This window comes from Cherax quadricarinatus, chromosome 20 (genome assembly GCF_038502225.1).
Source record: "Cherax quadricarinatus isolate ZL_2023a chromosome 20, ASM3850222v1, whole genome shotgun sequence".
In the NCBI taxonomy this organism is placed as follows: Eukaryota; Metazoa; Arthropoda; class Malacostraca; order Decapoda; family Parastacidae; genus Cherax; species Cherax quadricarinatus.
This window is the reverse complement of record NC_091311.1, coordinates 33381493-33390295: the sequence shown is the minus strand read 5'-3', so window position 1 is coordinate 33390295 and position 8803 is coordinate 33381493.

Here is an 8803-nt window from a genome sequence, read left to right as displayed (position 1 = left end):
AGGGGTCTGTTGGTAATCCCCCTTATGTGTGCTGGGAGGCAGTTGAACAGTCTCGGGCCCCTGACACTTATTGTATGGTCTCTTAACGTGCTAGTGACACCCCTGCTTTTCATTGGGGGGATGGTGCATCGTCTGCCAAGTCTTTTGCTTTCGTAGTGGGTGATTTTCGTGTGCAAGTTCGGTACTAGTCCCTCTAGGATTTTCCAGGTGTATATAATCATGTATCTCTCCCTCCTGCGTTCCAGGGAATACAGGTTTAGGAACCTCAAGCGCTCCCAATAATTGAGGTGTTTTATCTCCGTTATCCGCGCCGTGAAAGTTCTCTGTACATTTTCTAGGTCGGCAATTTCACCTGCCTTGAAAGGTGCTGTTAGTGTGCAGCAATATTCCAGCCTAGATAGAACAAGTGACCTGAAGAGTGTCATCATGGGCTTGGCCTCCCTAGTTTTGAAGGTTCTCATTATCCATCCTGTCATTTTTCTAGCAGATGCGATTGATACAATGTTATGGTCCTTGAAGGTGAGATCCTCCGACATGATCACTCCCAGGTCTTTGACGTTGGTGTTTCGCTCTATTTTGTGGCCAGAATTTGTTTTGTACTCTGATGAAGATTTAATTTCCTCATGTTTACCATATCTGAGTAATTGAAATTTCTCATCGTTGAACTTCATATTGTTTTCTGCAGCCCACTGAAAGATTTGGTTGATGTCTGCCTGGAGCTTTGCAGTGTCTGCAATGGAAGACACTGTCATGCAGATTCGGGTGTCATCTGCAAAGGAAGACACGGTGCTGTGGCTGACATCCTTGTCTATGTCGGATATAAGGATGAGGAACAAGATGGGAGCGAGTACTGTGCCTTGTGGAACAGAGCTTTTCACCGTAGCTGCCTCGGACTTTACTCTGTTGACGACTACTCTCTGTGTTCTGTTAGTGAGGAAATTATAGATCCATCGACCGACTTTTCCTGTTATTCCTTTAGCACGCATTTTGTGCGCTATTACGCCATGGTCACACTTGTCGAAGGCTTTTGCAAAGTCTGTATATATTACATCTGCATTCTTTTTGTCTTCTAGTGCATTTAGGACCTTGTCGTAGTGGTCCAATAGTTGAGACAGACAGGAGCGACCTGTTCTAAACCCATGTTGCCCTGGGTTGTGTAACTGATGGGTTTCTAGATGCGTGGTGATCTTGCTTCTTAGGACCCTTTCAAAGATTTTTATGATATGGGATGTTAGTGCTATTGGTCTGTAGTTCTTTGCTGTTGCTTTACTGCCCCCTTTGTGGAGTGGGGCTATGTCTGTTGTTTTTAGTAACTGTGGAACGACCCCCGTGTCCATGCTCCCTCTCCATAGGATGGAAAAGGCTCGTGATAGGGGCTTCTTGCAGTTCTTGATGAACACAGAGTTCCATGAGTCTGGCCCTGGGGCAGAGTGCATGGGCATGTCATTTATCGCCTGTTCGAAGTCATTTGGCGTCAGGATAACATCGGATAGGCTTGTGTTAATCAAATTTTGTGGCTCTCTCATAAAAAATTCATTTTGATCTTCGACTCTCAGTCTGGTTAGCGGCTTGCTAAAAACTGAGTCATATTGGGACTTGAGTAGCTCACTCATTTCCTTGTTGTCATCTGTGTAGGACCCATCTTGTTTAAGTAGGGGCCCAATACTGGACGTTGTTCTCGATTTTGATTTGGCATAGGAGAAGAAATACTTTGGGTTTCTTTCGATTTCATTTATGGCTTTTAGTTCTTCCCGCGATTCCTGACTCCTAAAGGATTCTTTTAGCCTAAGTTCGATGCTTGCTATTTCTCTGACCAGTGTCTCCCTACGCATTTCAGATATATTGACCTCTTTTAGCCGCTCTGTTATTCTTTTCCGTCGCCTGTAAAGGGAGCGCCTGTCTCTTTCTGTTTTACATCTACTCCTCCTTTTTCTTAGAGGAATAAGCCTTGTGCATACATCGAGTGCTACCGAGTTAATCTGTTCTAGGCATAAGTTGGGGTCTGTGTTGCTTAGTATATCTTCCCAGCTTATATCGGTTAGGACTTGGTTTACTTGGTCCCACTTTATGTTTTTGTTATTGAAGTTGAATTTGGTGAATGCTCCCTCGTGACTAATCTCCTTATGTCGGTCTGGGGCTCCGCGCATACATGACTGAACCTCAATTATGTTGTGATCTGAGTATATTGTTTTTGATATGGTGATATTTCTTATCAGATCATCATTGTTAGTGAAGATGAGGTCTAGTGTATTCTCCAGTCTAGTAGGCTCTATTATTTGCTGGTTTAAATTGAATTTTGTGCAGAGATTTAAAAGCTCGCGTGAGTGTGAGTTTTCATCAGAGCTGCCTCCTGGTGTTATTACTGCAACAATATTATTTGCTATATTCCTCCATTTTAGGTGCCTTAAGTTGAAATCCCCCAGGAGCAAGATATTGGGTGCAGGAGCTGGGAGATTTTCCAGACAGTGGTCAATTTTTAACAGCTGTTCCTGGAATTGCTGGGATGTTGCATCCGGAGGCTTGTAGACTATCACAATGACTAGGTTTTGGTTCTCGACCTTTACTGCTAAAACTTCCACTACATCATTTGAGGCATTTAGCAGTTCTGTGCAAACAAGTGACTCTGCAATGTACAGGCCAACCCCCCCCCCCTTTTGCCTGTTCACTCTGTCACATCTGTATAGGTTGTAACCTGGGATCCATATTTCGTTGTCCAAGTGATCCTTTATGTGGGTCTCAGTGAAAGCCGCGAACATTGCCTTTGCCTCTGCAAGCAGTCCACGGATGAAAGGTATTTTGTTGTTTGTTGCTGGCTTTAGACCCTGTATATTTGCAAAGAAGAATGTTATCGGACTGGTGGTATTGTTGGTACTGGGGGGGGATTTTTTTTCCGGCATTAGTATCTGTATCTGTTGGTTTGGAGTGGAGGCCATCGACTGTGGTTCCACTCCAGGAATGACTGGATTTGGTGTACGATTTCTGCCATTTCCTGCCAGTTTTTTTTCCTTCCTGGCACTAAAAAACCTCTCCCTCTTGAGTGGCTGTGGCTACCCAGGTTTTCCCATGGCCTGGATGTTTTGTATCTTTTTGTCCCCTTTAGATGGTATGCCTGGCAATTTAAGTTATAGCACAGTCTTTCCTGTACTGAAGAGGTACACAGTTCAGGGTGAAAAAGCTTACAGGAAGGGAGTTTGCATTTTCCTGTTGTCATATGGGCATGGCATTTCCTAGGGTGGTCATAGTTGCACGTCCCATCTGTTTTTCCAGATTTCCCATGCCAGCAGATACCGAGTGCATAGTATGTGCACAGGCTTGGTTTCCGTTTGCCTTGGGTTTCTGTGACTGTATTCCCTGTTGGTGCATGTTTCCCTGTCTTACTTCTATCCTCCCTAGCACCAACAATGGAGCTCCCACCATTTGTTTTTGGTAATATATCCTCACTATTGCTAGTGGAGTCCTCTTGTTTGCTATTTCCTGCGGTATTTCTAGTTTGCAATATTGGTTTTATCTTATCTTTGACTACACTTGTTTCCCTACTATGGCTCCTGTCCCCTATGAGGTCATTCATATGTATTCCTTCCTGCGTATAATTCCCGACTACCTGGACAAAATCTCCAGCTTCACCATTACTGTCTCCCAGGACAGCATCTCCAGCTTCCCCATTACTGTCTCCCAGGACAGCATCTCCAGCTTCACCATTACTGTCTCCCAGGACAGCACCTCCAGCTTCACCATTACTGTCTCCCAGGACAGCACCTCCAGCTTCCCCATTACTGTCTCCCAGGACAGCACTATCAGCCCCCCATTTACTGACTACCAGGACATCATCTCCAGCCTTACAGTTTCTGACTACATGGCCAGTATCAAGGGCAGTACCATTCAGCCCGGACTTTTTATGTTCCCATCTGTTGTAGAAAGCTTCCAGGTTTTCTATGAAAGCAGCTTTGATGTTGACCTCTTTTAATACCCTTGTGATTTTAGTCCACAGATTTATCTCATTTGGGCATACCCAAAAACACTTCCCTGTTTTAATACTGCTTGTAGCTAGTTCTTGGATATCTGCACAAGGGGCGTGACACCAATTTCCACAGAAATGACAATTTATGCATGTGGAAGCCCGTTTGTTTGACTGACCACAGACTACACACAGCTTCATAATGATTTGAATGGTTGATTTACTGCAATTCTACTAGCAACCTCTTGAATATTCTATTAATAACCTGCTAGGTGCACAACGAAACCGTTTGAAACCAGTCCAGGGTTCGGACCAGTCAAGGGTTCGGACCATTCAAGGGTTCGGACCAGTCAAGGGTTCGGACCAGTCTATCTGATCTGATCAGTGGGTCACTTATTTAAACCATACTGGTCGGTGATTTGAGCTAACACATGAAGGATCTACTGGAAATTATCTACCCGAGTAATATGTGATTTGATTGATACAAAAGTATAACTTGCGTGATGAAGAGCCGGTGACTGCTGGCAGCTCCTACAATGACGAACGGTCGAGCCACCACCTTTGTTTATCAATCGCTGTATCTAGCTTCTCTATTTTTTTTTTTTTTTTTTTTTTTTTTTTTTTTTTTTTTTTTTTTTTTTTTCCGTCTCCACCACAATAAATGCTATAGTAGGCAATTCTCAGGTAAGATATATGGACCGTGCATTTTGTAACAGAGACAGAAAGGTCAGACAGAGAGTGTGTCTTCCTGGAGCTGGTGTTGGCGACATAGTCAGCAGGTTGGATAATATTATGGCAGGTAATGGGAACAAGCCCATTATCTTAGTGCTAGGGGTAATGACATTGGGAAGGGCAGGAGAGAGGAGCTGCTGGATAAGTACAGGTCAGCCACAGAAGTAGTTAGGTCTAAGGGAGGGATCCCAGTCATATGTAACATCTTGCCTAGAAAGGGAGTGGGCAATGAATATGTGAAAAATTGCATTTATCTGAATGTAACTAATTATGTACATAACAGTAAATGATAAAGATAATTATTATTTATCAATGTTACATAGACAAGTAGGAATTTGGGACACCTAGGTCTCAAAAAATGTCCCCCTTCGATACCTACCACTGCCATAACCACAAGTTGCTCTGGACCTATTAATTAAATGAAATATACATACACCAGGAATACTGGTAAATATATAAATTTGTGGACTGTATATTAAAAATAATAAATGGTTATATATATACACAATTACATAACAGAAGGAAAATATATCTTAATATCACTCACCAATTTGACTGGATATTAAGTTGTATCATACTCAGAAAAACCTCACTAAATTTATGAAAACACTGGCCAGAATTATACACAAATCTAGAGAGCTTATCTGAGGTTCCTGGAGCTGTCTTGTCCAGTCGTCTGATATCTCAAGTTATGCAGGAATACATGTCCAACAATTTCGCCTCCTATTTGAGAGGTGTCAGCCCAATTTTAACCTCTAGAGCACGAAAATTCCTTCCCATTACACTAACGTTGTATCCAATTCAAAACCAAGATGGTGAGTCCCGTCTGCGCAGATGCAGGCTTTCCGTTTTCTATGACATAAATATTATTAAATACAGTATAGGCCATCTATTTACCTATAAATTACCGTATTTCCGGAAAATATATACAGTATTTTCCACAGAATGGATGTCTAGGGCAATTGGTATAAACTGCTGGCTAGACAGGTACTGCAGGGAACTTGCAATCCCATTCATTGATAACTGGGATCTTTACTTTGGCAAACGTGATATGTATGCAAGGGATGGGGTTCATCTCTCTGGGGATGGAGTGGTTGCATTAGCCAATTCAATTGAGAGGGTAATTGATGACCTGTCTAGGAATTTAAACTGATAGATTATAAAGGTATGGGTGTTTGTGGGAAACAATCAGGCTGCAGCATTAGGGTTAAAAACAGCAGTTATTACTGGGATACCTCAGGGAAATGTTTAAAAGACAATATTCAAAATAAAGTTGCTAGTAATTGCAAATCAATTGATCAACAAACAAAGAGAGATAGTAGAGGGCAACGAGTGACTAGTTCCCTTAAGGTTTACTATACAAATAGTAGGAGTCTAAGAAATAAGATAGATGAGCTAAAATTACTTGCAAGTGTAGGTAATATAGATATTATTGGTATAACAGAGACCTGGTTCAACCTGAAAGATAGAGAAATGCCTTCTGAATGCAACATACAGGGTTATAAACTATTCCGCACTGATAGGGTCAACAGGAAGGGCGGTGGTGTGGCGATGTATGTCAGAGAAAATTTAAATTGTTGTCTTAGACATGATATAAGATTAGAAACATCGAACACAGAATCGGTTTGGCTTCAGTTTCTCGAGGGTCGTGACAAATTAATTTTGGGTGTGATTTATAGGCCCCCAAACCTTGGTAGGGAGTGCAATAAGCTGTTATGGGACGAAATTCATAAGGCATCTAGATATGAAAATGTTGTGATAATGGGAGATTTTAACTTTATACAAATTGATTGGAACAATATGACAGGAAATCTTGAGTCTAGTGACTTTCTTGATACGGTTCAGGATTGCTTTTTAGAACAGGTTGTGACAGAACCAACTAGAGGAAACAATCTGCTTGACTTGGTTCTTGCCAACAAAGATTCACTAATTAATAATCTTGAGGTTAATGATGAGCTTGGGGAAAGTGATCACAAATCACTTAGTTTCATTATATCATGGAATTACCCAGATAACTGCAATTAAATCTCTGTCCCAGATTTTCGCTTGGCCGACTTCATGGGACTGAAAAATTACTTGGGTGGGCTAAATTGGGTTGTCCTGACTATGGGTCAGGTAGGTGATCTTGGTTGCCAATATGACGATTTTCAGAGCATAGTTCTAACTGCCCAGACAACTTTTGTTCCGAGTAGGGAAATTAGATCTAACAAAAATGATCCCAAATGGATGAACAATAGATTAAAACATCTCATGGGTCAAAAGAGAGGCATATATAGGCGTATCAAAAGAGGGGAAGGGCAGTTAAGAAATCAATATATTCAATTAAAGAGAGAAATAAAAAAAGGAATAAGAAAAGCAAAAAAAGATTATGAGGCTAAAGTCACAAGGGATTCAAAGACTAACCCAAAAGGGTTCTTTCAGGTATACAGAAGTAAGATTAGGGACAAGATTGGCCCACTTAAGAGTAACTCTGGTCAGATCACTGACAGTGATAAGGATATGTGTGAAATTCTAAATACCTTCTTCCTCTCAGTTTTCACCCAGGAAAATACTAGCGATATTCCTGAAATAATAGATTACATAGAACAGGATGATAATAAACTATGTACGATTGCGGTAACTAGTGACATGGTCCTCAGACAAATAGAGAAACTAAAACCTAACAAATCCCCAGATCCTGATGAACTGTTTGCAAGGGTGTTAAAGGAATGTAAAGAGGAACTTAGCATACCTTTGGCTAATCTTTTTAACATATCACTACAAACTGGCATAGTGCCTGATAAGTGGAAAATGGCAAATGTAATACCTGTTTACAAGGCAGGTGACAGGTCCTTGGCTTCGAACTATAGACCAATAAGCCTTACCTCCATAGTGGGAAAATTTATGGAATCAATAATTGCCGAAGCAATTCGTAGCCATCTTGACAGGCACAGATTGATTAATGATTCTCAACACGGTTTTACAAAGGGGCGTTCCTGTCTTACGAATTTACTAACTTTTTTCACTAAGGTGTTTGAGGAGGTAGATCATGGTAATGAATATGATATTGTGTATATGGACTTCAGTAAGGCTTTCGATAGAGTTCCACACCAGAGGCTATTGAGGAAACTTAGGGCACACGGAATAGGAGAAATTTTTTCCTGGGTAGAGGCATGGCTGACAAATAGACAGCAGAGAGTTTGCATAAATGGGGAGAAATCAGAATGGGGGCAAGTCACAAGTGGTGTTCCTCAGGGGTCAGTGTTGGGCCCGTTGTTGTTCACAATTTACGTAAACGACATACCTGGAGTTTACCTGGAGAGAGTTCCGGGGGTCAACGCCCCCGCGGCCCGGTCTGTGACCAGGCCTCCTGGTGGATCAAAGCCTGATCAACCAGGCTGTTACTGCTGGCTGCACGCAAACCAACGTACGAGCCACAGCCCGGCTGGTCAGGAACCGACTTTAGGTGCTTGTCCAGTGCCAGCTTGAAGACTGCCAGGGGTCTGTTGGTAATCCCCCTTACGTATGCTGGGAGTCAGTTGAACAGTCTCGGGCCCCTGACACTTATTGTATGGTCTCTTAACGTGCTAGTGACACCCCTGCTTTTCATTGGGGGGATGTTTCATCGTCTGCCAAGTCTTTTGCTTTCGTAGTGAGTGATTTTCGTGTGCAAGTTCGGTACTAGTCCCTCTAGGATTTTCCAGGTGTATATAATCATGTATCTCTCCCGCCTGCGCTCCAGGGAATACAGGTTTAGGAACCTCAAGCGCTCCCAGTAATTGAGGTGTTTTATCTCCGTTATGCGCGCCGTGAAGGTTCTCTGTACATTTTCTAGGTCAGCAATTTCACCTGCCTTTGAAAGGTGCTGTTAGTGTGCAGCAATATTCCAGTCTAGATAGAACAAGTGACCTGAAGAGTGTCATCATGGGCTTGGCCTCCCTAGTTTTGAAGGTTCTCATTATCCATCCTGTCATTTTTCTAGCAGATGCGATTGATACAATGTTATGGTCCTTGAAGGTGAGATCCTCCGACATGATCACTCCCAGGTCTTTGACGTTGGTGTTTCGCTCTATTTTGTGGCCAGAATTTGTTTTGTACTCTGATGAAGATTTAATTTCCTAGTGTTTACCAAATCTG